The sequence below is a fragment of the Lissotriton helveticus genome, chromosome 9 (genome assembly GCF_964261635.1).
Source record: "Lissotriton helveticus chromosome 9, aLisHel1.1, whole genome shotgun sequence".
NCBI lineage: Eukaryota > Metazoa > Chordata > Amphibia > Caudata > Salamandridae > Lissotriton > Lissotriton helveticus.
The window spans coordinates 892,124,156-892,141,252 of NC_136070.1; positions in this window are offsets into that span (position 1 = coordinate 892,124,156).

Here is a 17,097-nt window from a genome sequence, read left to right on the forward strand (position 1 = left end):
TACGAATAATCAGAATGGTTCAAAATAGATCTCTTACAGTAAACATCCTTATCAGCCTTGAGAATAGCAATCCTACTGAGATTCCAAACTTTATTGTCTGATAATCTCACTGAATTTTTAAAATCTCAGTAACTTCAAAAGGACCCATAAACAAACTTTCACCTTTCTTGACCTTCCAAGGTTTTTTGACTTTAACTAACATGCCAATTTCTACTTTCGGTTCAGTCCTGGAACCAAACTTCTCATCAAAATACTTTTTATTGGTACTGTGAGTACGAGCAAGATTTTCCTTCACTTTTCCTAAATCTACACTTGAAAAGGTTGATTTAACCAACCATGACGGATTCACTTTGGTTCTGGGAAATCTTCCCCTCATGATTTCAAAGGGAGAATATCCAGTCATTGAATTCATAGTTGTTCTGTACATCCACACTTTCTTAAAAATTTCCACTTCCCATTTCTTATCTTCACTACCAACAGACTGTATAGCACTTTTCAAAACTCTATTGAACCTCTCTATCACACCATTCCCACTTGGGTTATAAAGAGAAGTAGTGGAATGTACAATGCCTAGCCTTGAAAAGTAATCCTTTGCTTTGTTGGAATTGAATTGAACTCCATTATCAGTTATGATTCTCACTGGCAGCCCTTCTTCAATGAAAACCTTATCTAAAAAACACAAAACAGAGTCCGTATCTATTTTATGAACAATTTTGATAACAGGCCATTTAGAAAAAATGTCAATAGCTGCAATAATGTACTTAGAATCACATCCAATAGGACCCATAATGTCCATGGCAATGGTTTCCCATGGATTGTCAGGAATGATGTGCACACCCATATTGGGTTTAAGAGTAATCAAAGACTTGTCAGAATTTGCACAAGTAACACAATTTCTAACTAAACGTTCAATAACAACATCCATGCCTGGCCACCAAAATAGATGTTTAACTTGTTGTTTAGTCCTGACCATGCCACTATGACCTTCATGACTCTGTAAAACTATAACTTTTCTCACACCCACTGGTGGAATAATACGTTCACCTCTTTTAATGACACTATCACAATAAGAAAGTTCTGATCTTACTTCCCAGAAGCTCTTCAGCTCTGATTTAATGTACTGCTTATCAGGCCACACGCCAGTGAAATAAGTTGCGACATTCTTCAAAATCTCATCTTCCTCAAATTTCTTCCTCCATAAAGTCTGATCAATAGAAATAGGGCCCTCATCATGAATCATAGCAATCTGAAAATCATCCCATTCATTATGCAAATCTTCTTGAATGGGTAAAGGCATTTTTGACAAAAAATCAGCAGAGACATTTTCTCTTCCAGGTACATATTGTATGTCATAAATAAAATCCTGTAAGCGCATGGACATCCGTGTAATGCGGGCTGAAGCTCTCAACATTCCTTCAGTAGTGAGAAGGCGTACTAAGGGTTTATGATCACTCCTCAATATACACTCTTTACCCCAAACAAACACTCTGAAGTGTTCCAAAGCCCAAATGCACGCTAATGTCTCTCTTTCTATTGTGGAATATTTTTCTTCAGAAGGAGTAAGGGCCCTGGATGCATGTGAAACAATAACTTCTTTTCCCTCCTTAGTTTTTTGAGTAAACACCGCCCCAAGCCCTTTTGAGCTAGCATCAGTGGTAATAATATTTTGTAAAGAAGGATCAAAACAAGAAAGTGCGTTGGCAGAACAAATAGCACTCTTCACATCACAAAATTCTTTTTCACATTTTTCTGTCCACTCAAAAGTAACTCTATTCTTAATCAATTGTCTGATATTAAATGTCCTACAAGAAAAATCAGGAACATATCTAGCATAAAACTCAACTAGTCCTAAAAAGGATCTTACATCATCCTTAGATTGAGGATGAGGTGCAGACTTAATGGCTTCTAAAAGGGTAGACTTTGGTTTGATGCCTTCTTCACATAGTTCATGGCCTAAATAATTAACAGAATGAACCCCAAATTTAAATTTCTCATACTTAATGGTAAGACCATGTAAATTGAGTGCACCCAAAACTTCTTCCAGAGCAGCAATGTGTTTATCTCTGTCGTCATTAAAAACCAAAATGTCATCTTGGAAACAGATAGCATTTTTGCAATCCTTTAGGATGTCTTGTATTACTCTCTGAAAAATGGCAGCTGCTGACGCCAAACCAAAAGGCATTCTGTTAAATCTGAAACACCCAAAAGGGGTGATGAATGCAGTAAGGTCCTTACTTTGCTCATTAAGTTCTATCTGGTGGTAGGCAGCAGATAAGTCAATGGTTGAAAACAATTTTGAACCACCAACCACCGATAGCATTTCAGAGATGCGAGGAAGGGGAAATTGATCTATAACAATGTTATTGTTGAGGTGGCGAAGGTCAATACAGAGCCTGACCTTGCCATTGGCTCGTCTGGCAACCACTATGGGAGAAACCCATTCAGATGATTCAATTCTTTCTATTATGCCACCTTCAACTAAAGCATCCAATTCATTCTTCACTTCCTCTCTAACAGCAAAAGGAATATTGCGAGCTTTGTGCACTTTAGGACAAGCATTTTCTTTTAAGCGAATTTCATGTTTAAAATTGGTTAGCCTCCCAATGCCTTTTGAAAAAACATTTGGAAACTTGTTCAACATCAAAGTAGAAATTCCGTTTTGTTCATCAACCAACATTACAGGATTAGGGCTATTAGGGTTTAAAATAATGTCAAGTTTACCCTGATCAAACCAGCTAAGCACTGAAGGGCCTTTTTTTGAAACATACAACTTTGCAATACATTTTCTGTTTTTAAATCTGAAGACTAATGTTCTAAATCCTAAAATGTCTATCCTTCCTCCTGAGTACCCTTCAGGATTAATATCACTTTTCTCCAAATGGTCACCTAATATGTCTACAAATAGTTTTTTCCAGACAGATTCACATACAATAGAATAAGGTGAACCAGAATCAGCGTACATATTGATTTTTACGCCTCCAATAACCATATCACATAATGGTTTTTTCCTGATTACAGTGTCATTTACATTCAGAATCATAGACTCTTTTACATTTAACACAAATGAACAGTTGTTGGTGTCATTTGAAAAAAATTCATCTTGACTGTTATCACTTTGCTCAATACATTTCACTTTTTGATTAATTTTACCTCTTCTGCATGCGGAAGTAAAATGCCCCATTAAACCACAATTTGAACATTTCTGTTTCAAACCAGGACAGGTTTTGTTATTTGCTAAATGTGATTTACTGTTGCATCTGAAACACTTTAAGTTACTTTTTAACTCCTCAGAATTCCCTTTGGGAGTAAAGGTTTGTTTCTTTTTTGAAAAATCCTTATTCTTATTATCATATTTAGGATTAATCTTGGAAACAATATCCTTACTAGCAGAACTTTCTTTACCTTTAACCTGTTGCGCACTCCTACAGGAAAGTTCTGCTTTTCTTACAATGGCTATAACAAAATCCAAATTTTCATCACCATTGATCCATAATCTCTCCTGTATGGTTTCATTACTTGAGTGCATAACTAATTGATCTCTAATAAGATCTTCTTGTAGATTTCCAAATTTACAATCTAAAGCCAGCGTTTTAAGAGAAGACACAAAATTATCAACAGATTCCTCACTTAACTGTTTCCTCTGAAAAAACTTATATCTGGAGATTCCTATACACACTTTAGGAGAGCAATATTTATCAAAGTCATATACAGCCTTATCAAAAACATTCATATCACCACTAGCTTGTGATAAAGGCAATTGATTATAAGCTTTTAAACCTTCAGGTCCTAAACAGTGTAAGAAAATACCTTTCTTTTCTGGAGCTTTCATTTTTCCATTTGCATCTAAAGTTTCTATGTAGTTTAAAAAATAAGCTTTCCATTCAGTCCAAGGCATGCAAGGTGAATTACCTGCTGACCAATAGCTTTGAGGTGGAGAAAGAGTGTAACCTTGCGCACACATAATGTGGAAAACGTGAAACTAAAATCACATTTAGTAAAAATACTGATGGTGTGAAAATAAGATCACATAAATAAGTAAACAGTGAGTGAAATTATCAAATAATACTCAGGTAAATAAATAAATTAAGACGATGTATCATAAACATTCAAGAACTCTGAATAAGTTCAGTCGATGGAGAGAAAAAGTACTTATCAGGAACAGAACTGAACAAGGAGATGACACTTGATCGTAGAAGAAATAAACAGTCACTCCATCCTTGATCGTGTGGTTCACTTTTCCTTTTTCACCTCGTAATCTGTGTTTCAAACCCGAAGAAAATGAAGTCACCTCTTTTCTTTCCTTTGCGAAAATGGGGAAGTAGCGTCCCAAATGAAATCGACCAATCACCTCTGCCCAAAATTTTCATACGTCAGCACGATAATCTTAGAAGAAAAACGGTGACGATGTTCGCGCACAAGGCGCAAAGAAGAGAGCTGAAGAGGAGATGCGTCGATAATCAAAGAAAAGTGAGTAAAGGAAATTCCAAACTTCGCTTTGTAGGTTTGAAATCATAAACGTAAATTTCCGAAATTCAATCCAAACTTCGCTTTGTAGGTTTGAAATCATAAACGTAAATTTCCGAAATTCATAGGAAATGAGTTTTAATGTTCAATAAAGCCAGGAAATGCTTCTAAAGTGCTCCGTCCCTCGTCGCCAAATTGTTAAGTCAATAATCACGGAATTTGATGGTAAATATAGAAGTTTATTCGTGGATAAAGAAGCACTCCCAGCAACACATCTGAAGGCTCCGGACAGTCCACAGCAACTGCCCTAACAGTAACTGTACAGTAGAGAACGGCATAATAACATATCGTGCCATGTAGCGAGACACACACATTCAAAAGATAATAAATGCACGAGATAGTGCATGCGCAAGATATATATACACGAGAAGGAGCGCATGCAAGATGTTTTAAATACATAACAACCTCCACCGAATTATTACCTTTTTTCCTCATCTAAGTCCTTTGCACGTTTTCCTGCTTCACGTTTCATTCCCCTCCTTTTCTTTCTCCTCAAGCGCCTTTCTCATAATGAGCCCTGGGTACTGACTGACTCCAAGTACTTGGCCGCTGCTGCCCCGTAGCCTCTTTTCTGGGTTTACTAAAGCCTACCTGTGGCATGTCTGTCATGGGACAATCTTCCAAGCTGTTCAGGAAGTGCCATCAGAGAACCGGGCCCCAGAGAGGCAGTATTAAGTAAAATCTGATTAGTGGAGCTTGCCAGTAAAAAAAAAAAAAAAAAAGTTACCAGCTGGCGCAAAGCCCCCTGTGGGCCCCTCTCACCTCAGCAACCTGGTGCCACTGCACCACCGCCGCCACTGATAGTTACATCCCTGGCAAATAAAACAAAAGATTGAGAAACATACTTTTAGAGACATTACCTACCACAAGCCATCCTCTGTGATTAGTAAATACATTGTTCTTCTTCTGAGCACTGGGTGGCAGCAGAGCTCCAAAAATTGGATGTTTGTGAAGCCCGATTCTTTTGCTGAGGCTGATAAAACATCCCAGGCACCAAGGCCTCAATTGTCTGCCGGATGACCTAAGAAGTGAATTTGGAGGGAATAGAATGACCTGACCAGGACAAGGAGGGGACATTCGAACAAATACTTTTTGCTCGATTTCACAAGACAAAGGCACGTTTCAAGGCACGTTAGTTCATTACACATTGCTTGTTAAAGTACCCGCTTTGTGACTTCTTGTTTGCTCGTAATCTCACCAGTGCTTGAATTAGAATAAACCTAATCCGAGCATACAGTGATACTGTAAGTGGTGTGGGTGTGTAGTGCTCAGTGGAAAAAGCACACACAACGTAAATAGTGCATTTAACTAATTAGAAGAGAGAACCTCTGGTTTAAGGTACTTTTACACTTTTCTACAATCCAGAAACATTAATTACTAAGACTCCTGGAAAGTTGAGCCAGGTGTAAGTTTTAGAGGCATACTACTTACTGGGAAAATTGTGTCCCTTGAACTCTCCCTTCGCTAATTTGCAATTAATTAGTATAGTGTTCAACTACAAACTGGGCAAATTCACCCCAATATGCAAATCAAAATTGTTCTTTTGCTTTATTTTATTTTATTGTATCTTTTCCTCTGTAAAAAGTAATCCCCATAGAGAAACGTCTTCCCCTTCATATTTGGGAGGCGATGCTTTACTTTCCGATCCTTTAAGGGAGTTACACCAGGCACTTTCTGTTGTAAAACTCTGACCGTTTCCAGGGTGGAAAAGGGTCGGATTGGAAATTCTAAATAGCATCACCTCACAAGTTTGTGGAGCTTCAAAAACATACTTGCTCCATGTGTAATTCTGCACAGTCATAGTGGAGAATCGCACAGTAGAAAAAAAATATGTATGCAAGGAATCCTTCCATGATTTCCTGACACGAATTCATGAAGCCATTAAGAACCACAAGAGTTTTTTTACAGCCAAAAATGCCTTTTTGAAACAAGCCCACTGCCCCTTTGTGTAAAACACTCTTGTCAGTATTTCAGGGACATAGAGGCAGACCTCAAGGTCCCACGCACCAAGGGGCATATTATCAAGGGGGTTTATCTCCACTTTTTTGGCTTTAAAAGCCAAGAAAGCGGAGATAAAATTATCTCCCTATTACCAAGCTGTCGCTAACACCAGTTAGTGACAGCTAATAGGAGATAGCGACCATCTTGGGCCCCGCTTTGCATGTCAGTGATATTTATCACTAATGACATGCAAAGTGGGCGTGCCAAGATGTTAGCGACTGGAAACAGTCGCTAACATCGCTATCTCCTATTACCAACTTTTGGAGATATTCGCGCTAAGCGCGAATATCTCCAAAAGCTAACACCTGCCCTGAGCAGTTCTTAGCCATGTTATCCAATGGGAGCTGGATAACATGGCTAAGAGCATTTGCTCGATAATGCATGAATATCGCTGACTTTTCAGCGATATTTATGCATTGCGGCCGTTTTTTATCGCATTTGCGATAAACCTTGCTAATAGCAAGGTTTATCTGCGATAAAATTCGTCGATTTGCGGCGATAATTTTTGTCTCTAAACAAGTTAGAGACAAAAATTATCGCTAGTTGTTGGTAATATGCCCCCAAATTCCATCATTTTTTCTCCTCTCTAGGAAATGAAAGCATCCTTTTGATAGCAGCATACATGGGGTATGGACCCAGAACGCTGTTTCCTAAATATCGCCCGATTGGAGGTAACAATAGAAAATCTACAGAGAACCGTGATGTTTTTTAACGATACCTTGGACATGATAATTATGCCAGACAATAGTTCCGACAATATTCTGGCAGAAAACCATGGAGCCACTTATTTTTTAATTAAAAAGAGCTTTATACCGACAAATTTGTCATAAAAGCATTTACAGCATATAATACTTATCAAAAAAAGATTTATCCTTCAGTCGATTACTAAAACACTAAAAAACAGTGAATACACAAATTAAATAATAACATACTGCCAGATTCATGAAAACCATAATCTGCGAATTCCAAATTGCGATTAATACCGAATCGCAATTTAGAATTCGCATAATGGGATTCATGTAAATCTGCGATAAAATATAGCGAATCGCAATCGGCCGCAAAAGCCGATAGCGATTATCCTGAAATCGCTGAAAATTCACAAAAACGGTCAAATTCCGTGTTCTAATAGCGAGATCGCAAAAACGGGAAGTCACATTTCGAGTACAGTGATGACATCACAACCAGGAAGCAGGCAGTTCCCTCCCTCATTCAGAATACTGAGGCAGAATTGGAAGCAGCACTGCTCAGAGCTCCACTCCAACCACCTCCATTTTTTGCATTTGGATACTGCAGGCTGCAGCTATGTCACAGGAAGCACCAGGGCCCAGTGACACAGGGAGAAAACGCAAAATGAAATTCTCCGAACAGGAGCCTGAACATCTCATCGATGGAGTCTGTAAAGACCATGATAAACTTTTCGGCACGAACTCCAGGAGGGTGCCAGAGGCCGAGAAACGGCGACTGTGGTTGCGCATCCGCGCGAAAGTGAACTCTGTTGGAGTAACACAGAGATCAATAGACTAACTCAAAAAGAGGTGGTACGACCTCCGAGGTCGTGCCAAGGAGAGGGTGGCTGAGAGGCTGGGTGAGTGCCTTGCAACAGGAGGGGGAGAGCCTACAGTCCCTCCCAACACCCCATTGGAGGATCGTGTTGAGGACACATTGCGACCTGAGTAAGCATTCGTGGGGGTAACCCGCCTGGACTCATCTCAACCCACCCAAGACAGCCAAGGTAAGTGCCATGCGACTGCGACCCTGACCCCTAACAATGGCCATGACCCTATAGATACTCCTAATAAACCCCAGTCATGCAGCCCATGCACACCAGAATATCCCTATAGCATTGTGGGACATGTAGTCTGACCACAATGTACAAAAAGTCCCATGCAGCCAGACATGACCTAATGTACTCAATGCAACTGCCAGTCAGGGAATGGTAGCCAGCATGCATGTAGCAACCTCACATGTCAAAGATACATGTAATTAATCAACATCCACTTTCCATCACAGGTGGCGCAGATAACACCAGCAGCGAAAGTGAGGGGCTGCAAATTGATGAGACACAAGAGGATCCTGAGGGTGAGGAAGATACATCCGCACAACCAGCTCCATCTGGCCAAGCACCAGTGCCAGCAGGCGTACCACCACCTGCAACGCCAGCTACAACAGGCGCACCACCATCGTCAGCTGTGAGACCCATGCCAGTGGCATCAGCAATACCAGCAGCTGCAAGACCAGCGACACAACGCACACCTACTGTGCCCACCCAGCCCAGCAGGCAGGTCAGGGAGCGGCGCCAAAATACATCACGCACCGGCAGGAGGGGGAGGACTGTGCGTGTGCCAGGGCTCTCAATAGAGTACCGCATGCTGCGCGTGCACCAATTACAGGCACAACACCTTGCAGCTATACACCTGCAGCTGTACAATACAGGCAGGAATGTTGCCCATCTGTCCGACCGGATGGACCGGATGACCACAGCAATGGAGGAAAACACTGCGGCCATGGTTAGGCAGCGAAACCTCTGCCGCCGCCGCCACCGCCAGCTCCTCACACGCCTCACGGCGTACACGCGCTCCAATTATGTAATTGGCAACGCCACTTCCCAGCTTGCCCGTAGGTCTCTGGCCATGCAACTCCAGATGCCCCAATGCTGTCAGGAAGTGGCACGGGCACTCGAGCAGGTAACCACTGCTGTTCAGGCTCAGCAGCCCAATGGCCATGCAGGAGGGGATGACACAAGTGAGGGGACATCTACTCACAGCAGCCTGTCTTCATCACAGGTTAGTGTTCCACGCCGCAGCAGCAGGCCCACTGCGGCATCACGTGCTCAGCCGGAGGAAGAGCCCGAGAGGCGACTGGGAGCCGCGCGCCGGAGGCGCCAATGACATTAATGTTCATAGGGCAGTGACATGCTGCTGACAGAAGCATGCCCACTACAAAATCTCGAGTAGTATAACGCAATACTCCTCAAATGTTACTGTTTGAAATAATGCCATATTATTGTGCAACCAACAATAATATTTATTCAATAATAGTACATCAGATTCATGTCATTATTTCCAGTGTCATGCATGAGTGAAGTGTTGGGTGAGGGGAGTGGGTGCACTAGAAACAGTTCATTGTGATTTGGTAGCGCCGTCTGGGTCCTTCTGCAGGATTTTCCCCGCGTGCATGACGCGCATGTGCAGGTGGGCGGTGGTCCCTTTCAGAGAGCCTGCGCTTGGTAGCAATGTTGTGAAGGATTGCACACACGGCCACGATGTGGCAGCAGACCTCAGGATTGTATTTCATGGCCCCACCTGTCTTGTGCAGTATGCGGAACCTGCTTTTCAACAGGCCAAATGTCCTCTCGATACAATTCCTTGTGCGTATGTGTGATGCATTAAATCGCCGTTGCTGTGGTGTTGCAGGGTTGAGGTATGGGGTGAGGAGGTACTCACGGAGAGCGTAGCCGCTGTCACCTGAATGAAAGGAGCAGAGGGTGAGTGCCTGTACTGCGCAGCTACATGATAACAGTGTACAATTTTGGGGCATGTGTACTTACCTGGTAGGTGACCTTCCCCAAAGTCTCCCCTGGCCAGTCGTGTGTGGATGCCGCTGTGCCTGAAGATGAAGGAGTCATGTGTGCTCCCCGGGTACTGTGCCACAATGTCCGTGATGAATGTTTTTGCATTGCACACCATCTGGATGTTGAGGGAGTGGTAGCTTTTCCGGTTGCGGTACATGTACTCTGTTTCTGCAGGTGGGCAAATGTGGATGTGCGTACAGTCAATACATCCTATGACGTGTGGGAATTGAGCTACATTGTAAAATTGCAGCTTGGTCTCATTGAGGTCCTGTTGGCTGGTGGGGAATGATATATAGTGGTGTAGCCGGGTCAGCATAGCCTCCAGGAAACTCCTTAGGCCGCGAGACATGGTGGGCTGAGATATCCCCCCTGCAACAGCAGCCATCCCCTGGAAGCTTCCGGAGGCCAGGAGGTGCAGGCAGCACAATACCAGCACATGTGTGGGCACAGCATTGGTCCTCCTTGTTGGGTGCTGCATCAGGGGGTCTAGGTCCCGGATGAGCTTGATTATCATAGCCCCATTCAGGCGGTACTTAGCGTATATTTGCTCCCCGGTTTGGCCCAGAAGGGTGACCCGCTGGCGGAATATCCGCTCCTGTATCCTCCGTCTGTTCCGTGCAGCTCGCTGCAGCCTTCGCCGCCTCACCAGCATGTAGAGTCCAGGCATTGTGTGAATCCCCAGGCTCCAGCTGCATGTCCTTAAATGTGTTTGGCCAGCCCTGCACCAGTTGGGAGTTAGTTAACCGTTTTTTTTGAATTTTTTTTTCCTTACTGGTTACCACCTGATTTGAGTTCTTCTTCATTTGCGCGTCACTATTTGCGATTTTCTTGTATTTCGCAATTAGCGATTTTTCATGAATGGCGATTGCGACTGTTTTGCAACTTCGCAAATTAATTCGCAGATTCCATGGATTTTCGCAAATTCCGATTCGCAAATGCTCATCCTCCAGGATTCTGCAAATTTATCTGCGAAGTCGCAATTTTTATTTAGCGAATTCGCTTTTTTGGAATTTTCTGTTTCTTGAATTCCTTTCCGTCAAATTGCGATCGCAATTGCGATTTCGCAGCTATTGCGATCGCAATTTGGCTTCATGAATCTAGCTGATAGTATTCATATAGATGGGGAGCCTTAATTCAAAAGAGGGCAATTCGTGAGTCATACAAGTAACAATACTATCACAAAACAACAGATTATAAAATCAGACATATAATTAAAACACCAGCAAACATAGAGGGCGTGGACATGTCAAAAAGTGCAAACAGGATAAGTGCTCGGCATAAACAATGGAGTTTAAATAGCGCCTCATAAGGAGATCAGGAGAATGTCCCACTAGAAGAAAAGCCAACTTATACAGATGCTTTATTATTCTCAATTGCTGCAAAGTTTTATCTAATGCACCACATCCACCTTCAAAATTTGACTAGGGAAATTGCATGGCAAGGTGAAGGGTCCATCGTCAAGATTCTCAGGGCTTCTCTACTTTGTCTGTTGCCCAAGTTCTCCCATATCGGTACTAGCCAGATCTTACAGGGAACCGCGTAAGCAGGACAAAGAAAGAGATTATGTGAATACATTTCTGCAGATTAAGCACAATGTGGGCACTTGTTGTCTCCCAGTGGTGTCAATTTTGCAGTGAAGGATTTTAGGGGCAAGGTAGCCACTTTAAATTGAAAATAGAGTTTACGATCAAGGGGCTTGGATATGATGTCCCTGTAAGGTTCAAAACGGGGGCAGGGTTTTGCTAATATGAACCTCCCTGTCAATGTAGTGTTGTCACTTGATCAGATACTATTTAGCCCCACAATTTCCCAGTACCTTTCCTTTAAAGCTTCTTTGGATAGAGACTGAAAACTAGTGGGTTTTCCCACAAATTGGATAGGCCCATTGTCATCAGTGGCCCTTTGATGTCTCTGAGCCAGCCTATTTTGTGAAAACGGTCTGCCTCTAAAACATCTTTAAGACCGCTTGCATAAGTGGTCAGCTTGGAGGTACTCCATATTCTACGCCGGTAGAATATGGGACGAAGCCTAGCTAAATCAATCAGTGATTGCTTTCCCATATCAGTAAACAGTGGAAGAGAGGGGTTGCTTGTGGGAAGACTGGTGATTGTTCGTAGTCACTTATTTTCAGCAGAAGTTAGCTTTGTCAGATTTTCAAACCCCCAAAGCCGTTCAAGACTGAGCTCACCACCTTTGCATTATAATTCTGTAATGCAGGACTTACTGGTTTAGTCAGAGATGTACTAAATTCCTTGCTTAGAGCTCCTGCCAGTTGTCTATGTTTTAATATCATTATTTCAATGTGGGGCATCCATATCATCTTTTTCTCCAAGGTGATGCCTAAATAAGTAAAGGTATCCACTTGCTCTAGAGGTACCCCTCTGTAAAAATGTTCCCCTAAGAGATTGATTTTTGTTAAAAATCATGAGTTTAGTTTTTTCTGAGTTTATCTTTAACCCTCTAAGCTTCAAGAAATCTTCAAATGAAGACAACGCACCCTGTAACCCACTAGAAGTTTTTGAGATGATAAGCGTGTCGTCTGCAAACATTGGGATAGGAACCTTGGAGCCAGCCAGTGTGGGGGCATCAGTGGGTGTGAGAGATAAGAATTTAGTCACCTCATTAATGAAAGGGGAGAAAAATGTATGAGCCAAAACGAACTCTTGACACACTGCCTTTTCGACCGGAAATGGATCTGTGATGTTTCCTTGTGTGCCCCAACGTATGTGAGCAAAGTTGTTCTCGTGGAGACGAACTAGAAAGGTTAGCAGGATCATTGGCATACTTAGGTTCCCGACACCAGCCATAACTTATTACGGGACACTAAATCAAAAGCAGATTTTAGGTCGACAAATGCAGCCTACATGCTGCCATCGCCGAGCGCCAATACATCAAAATCTGGTCTATAGAACTTATATGCGCCCAGAACCCAGCCTGGTGGGGAGATAGGATGTTGTTGTTTGTCATCTATCCACTCTTGCTCCTTTCCTAGCGTGAGGCGTGCCACCACCTTTTGGATAGATTTGATAAGGCTGATGGGCCGGTAGTTCCCGGGCACAGATCTGTCCCCCTTCTTGTAGACTGGTATGATCTCCACCCCTTTCCACAAATCTAGAATAGGGGCTCCCTGAAAAATGGCATTTGCTAACAGCATTATTTACCTGCACCACTTCTCCCTATCGTATAAGAAGACATCTGCGGGAATGCTATCAATGCCCGGGGCTCACCCCTGTAATTGCATTAAAGGCCACCATTACATCTGATGACTCGAATACCAGGCCAGATGGATGACTAGGGGCCATTACTAGAAGATCAAATTCCTTATTAGCATTAATACTATGCTGGAGGGAGAAGTGTTTTACCCATGATTCTGGAGCAATGTAGTTATCTCGGGGAGGAGAGTGTACACCACTGCCCCATTTTATAAGGGCCCAGAAGTGTTGCAAATTGCTTCTTGTACATGCTGATTTCAGTTCCTGACATCTACCTTCATCCCATTCTTTTTTAGCTTTTGCCTGTTGAAGAAATCTGAACTCCTTCTCAGGGGTCTCACTGATACTTAGTCCATTCAAACCAATAATAAAGAATTTGAGCATGAAGCTGAAATACAAAAGAACATTTTTATTAACCTTAAATGAGGTGAGACTACGTCACACAGAAGCCTTAGCAACTGAATGAGGCAGTCTCCTAGAATGGTCTTACTTCACGTCTTATATACTCTTTATCCTGCCCCAGGCATGTAAGGGAGTTGTACAATTACATTCCTAAACAAATGGAAAATCTGGAGAGTCAGCAGGTGAGTAGCCTTTGGGATTTTAGCAGGATATGGGCAAAACATTATAATTACATAGTTCACAAAGGTTAATCTGATTTAGATGGCACTGCAGGGCATGGCATGATTACATGTACAGTATCCCAATCCAAAAGTTAATCATTAGGAATGTCCCAAATTCAATCTCCAAAAGCCGGACAAACCTATAATTGAAAGCATAACCCATGTAATGAAGAAACATAAAAAAGAAACAGTAACAGATGATGAACAAGATAAGGCATATGCAAGGAAACTAAAAGTTAACGATGTCTTGAACATTGATTGGCAATTTCAGACAAAGATCGATCAGGGAAATTGGCTTTGCGAGGTCAGTTTCAGGTGAAGGGGTCAGTTTCTTACAGTTCATTCCAGCGTCAGAAAGAACCCTAGTTAATGTATACATGGACTAAGAAGGCCAGGCCACTTTGTTCGCCAGACTACCTTCACAGGCCTACGTGAGGGCAACACAAAATGGTGGCACAATATAAAATGGAGTCAGTCTCGAGAATTACAGAACCTCAGCCCCTCCTTTTGCCATTATGTAGGCAATAACCTAAGACTCATGTTAATCTGAATCTAGGTCTATATCGATATTTATTAGGTCGTCAAGGTGTTGCTGTAACATCATCTTATTATTCTCTACTTCTCTCGGGACAGGTCTCCGAACACACATAGTAGCACAAAGACTCACTTCTGGTGGACCATTTTTGGATGCTAAAGGCGGAGCCACTCCATCTTCCATGGCAATTCAGTCAAATGAGAACTTAATTAACATTTACTTTATACAATTGCACTGGAACCGCTTGTGCAACTGTGCCCAAAGTCCGTTCAAAGCCTCTCTGGCAGGCTTCTATCGTCCATCAAATCTGCTTCCATTGTCTTCTTCCGCATTGGGCCTCTCGATTCAGGCCTCTTTATGAAAATAGTACTGCTTAGTTGGAGTGCCCTCCTGGCAAACACCCACGGCTCACTCGAAAGTCTCAATGTCTCATGGCAGTGCACCAATATCTTTCCTCTGCGGCAGGCACTACAGATACCATGCTCTTCGGTGGTCATGGGTGCAGATCACATCGTGCAGACCCAAGTACTATTAATCGAGAAAGAGCAACAGACTTTCCCGCTCATCAACACTTTCAGGCTCCAACACTCACTATTCAGTGTCAGAGGATGCTCGGGCCACTGTTTCATGGGTACCACAAATGTAGTGCCTTTTGCCAACCGTAGATCCTCCGGTGCACTGCCATTCCGTTGGAGCAAAGGAAAAGGGGGGTGGCCAAAACTCAGGCCAAGGGGCTCAAGGGACTGCACACTGTCAGAGGTTACCAGCACATGACAGGTAGAAAACTGAAGCCTCAAAAGAACAGGGATCCTTCTCTTTCGCTCTTTTGCACTGAAACTCATGTTCTGCGTTGAACAGGCCTCCTTCTTCTCTGGAGTCCACCGCCGTCTAATGAAGCAAGTACGATGCTCTGGAGATGCAGTTGATGAAGCACCGGCAATCACTGTCCAGCTTTGTTACTTTCTGGGTGTTGAGACTGTAGGGCCAAGACGTCCGCCTCTCATCTGTAGCTATCATTGATGGGAGTTAGGATTCGTCTTGATCACCGTTCTGCAGGGTATCATTCTTCCTTTGACTCTGGAAGATCCCGCAGAACCTAGTGATGTAGGAAATGTGACACAGTTGTTAGTTTTCTTCCAAGCAAAGAAAAACAATTCCTAGTATTTAACAAGGTGACTGCAAGCAGGTGGCCTGCAATCTTTGAGGGAGTGGCCATACGCCATGGGATTACTCTAGAATGCACTGTTACTCTCATAGGATACAAAAGCCAAGACAGTGCTTCTGGCTTTTTCAATTGGGTACTTTCTATTATCTTCTGTCATCTAAGGGTGGATAGCTACAGGGGAATTCTATCTGCATGTATGTCTTCACACACAATAGCATTGTATAATGGGGTAAACATTTCTTGAAATACTACATCTATGTGCTCCTATAATTCTTATCTAGAACATATCAAAAACAGGGAAACGTATGAAACAACTTATCAGAGGCATACAGATACCTCCCTTTAACAATGGTGTATTAGGTGCATGATGCAATACAGGCTAATGGTCAAAATGTAGGAACAAAAGACAAGAACTAGAGAGTCCTAGTATTTCCATGATTAGAACACATCTGATCCCACCAAAAATTAAAGCAGCAGGAACAAAAGGGAACTGAAAACCAAATTAAAATAGGCATTGAATTTATCATGTTGAAAAAATAAACGTAAGGTATCTCCTATTGAGGTGGAAAACTTGTCTTACTATAGTATCAAGTCAGTTAACCAGTCCATCACTACCCTGACAGTCAGACTGGAAAACATCAAAGTAGGCCTGAAGAAAATTCTTGAAAACCAGTCTGGTCATACAAAAGGGAATTATACATAATATGGGGGTCCCTGGTACATTACTGCAGTCTGGAAGTGTGAACCTGAACAATACACCAATAATAATAAATGGGCTGACTGGTGAAAGGAATACGAAAAAGGGAAATGGGACTAGGACACAGCTAAAATCCCCAATAACTAGGCACACTGCGACATCGATCAAGGGGAGAAGCGGCAAAAGAAAAATCTATAGGAAGAACAAGAAATTACTCAGGTGATAGTCAAGTTTGTGACACAACACCAAGAGTATGGGTGATACATAAAAGTCAAAATAGTACACGAATTTTAACTCTACCGCTGGCCGCTACACCATATACGGTAATCTCAGCTAATGTTCCAGTTCCTTCTTCAGGGTAAAATGAAACCTGGTTTTCTTTGAGGAACAAAGCCATACACTACTTAGGACGCAGACTAATGCAATATAAAAATTAGGTCACCTTGTACAAGAGTCACAGATCTATAATTTCATCCTTAGGTCCAATCAAGGAAACATAAATCTAGGGCTGCCTGTTCCTTGAGGGAAGGGGCAGTAACGTGACTAACTGCAGGTGACACACTTTGATCCTGTATATCTCTTTTATTTTTCTTCAATACTATTATAGCCAAATTGACATACACTGGTGAAGTGTTGTCTGTCTTGTTCAGAGCATGAAAATATCACATCTGTGAAATTTAGTATCAGAGCAAATCCACCCAACTGTTGTGCAGCGATACGCATCGTCATGCAAATCCCTTCACAACACAGGGGAACATGTAATAGTATA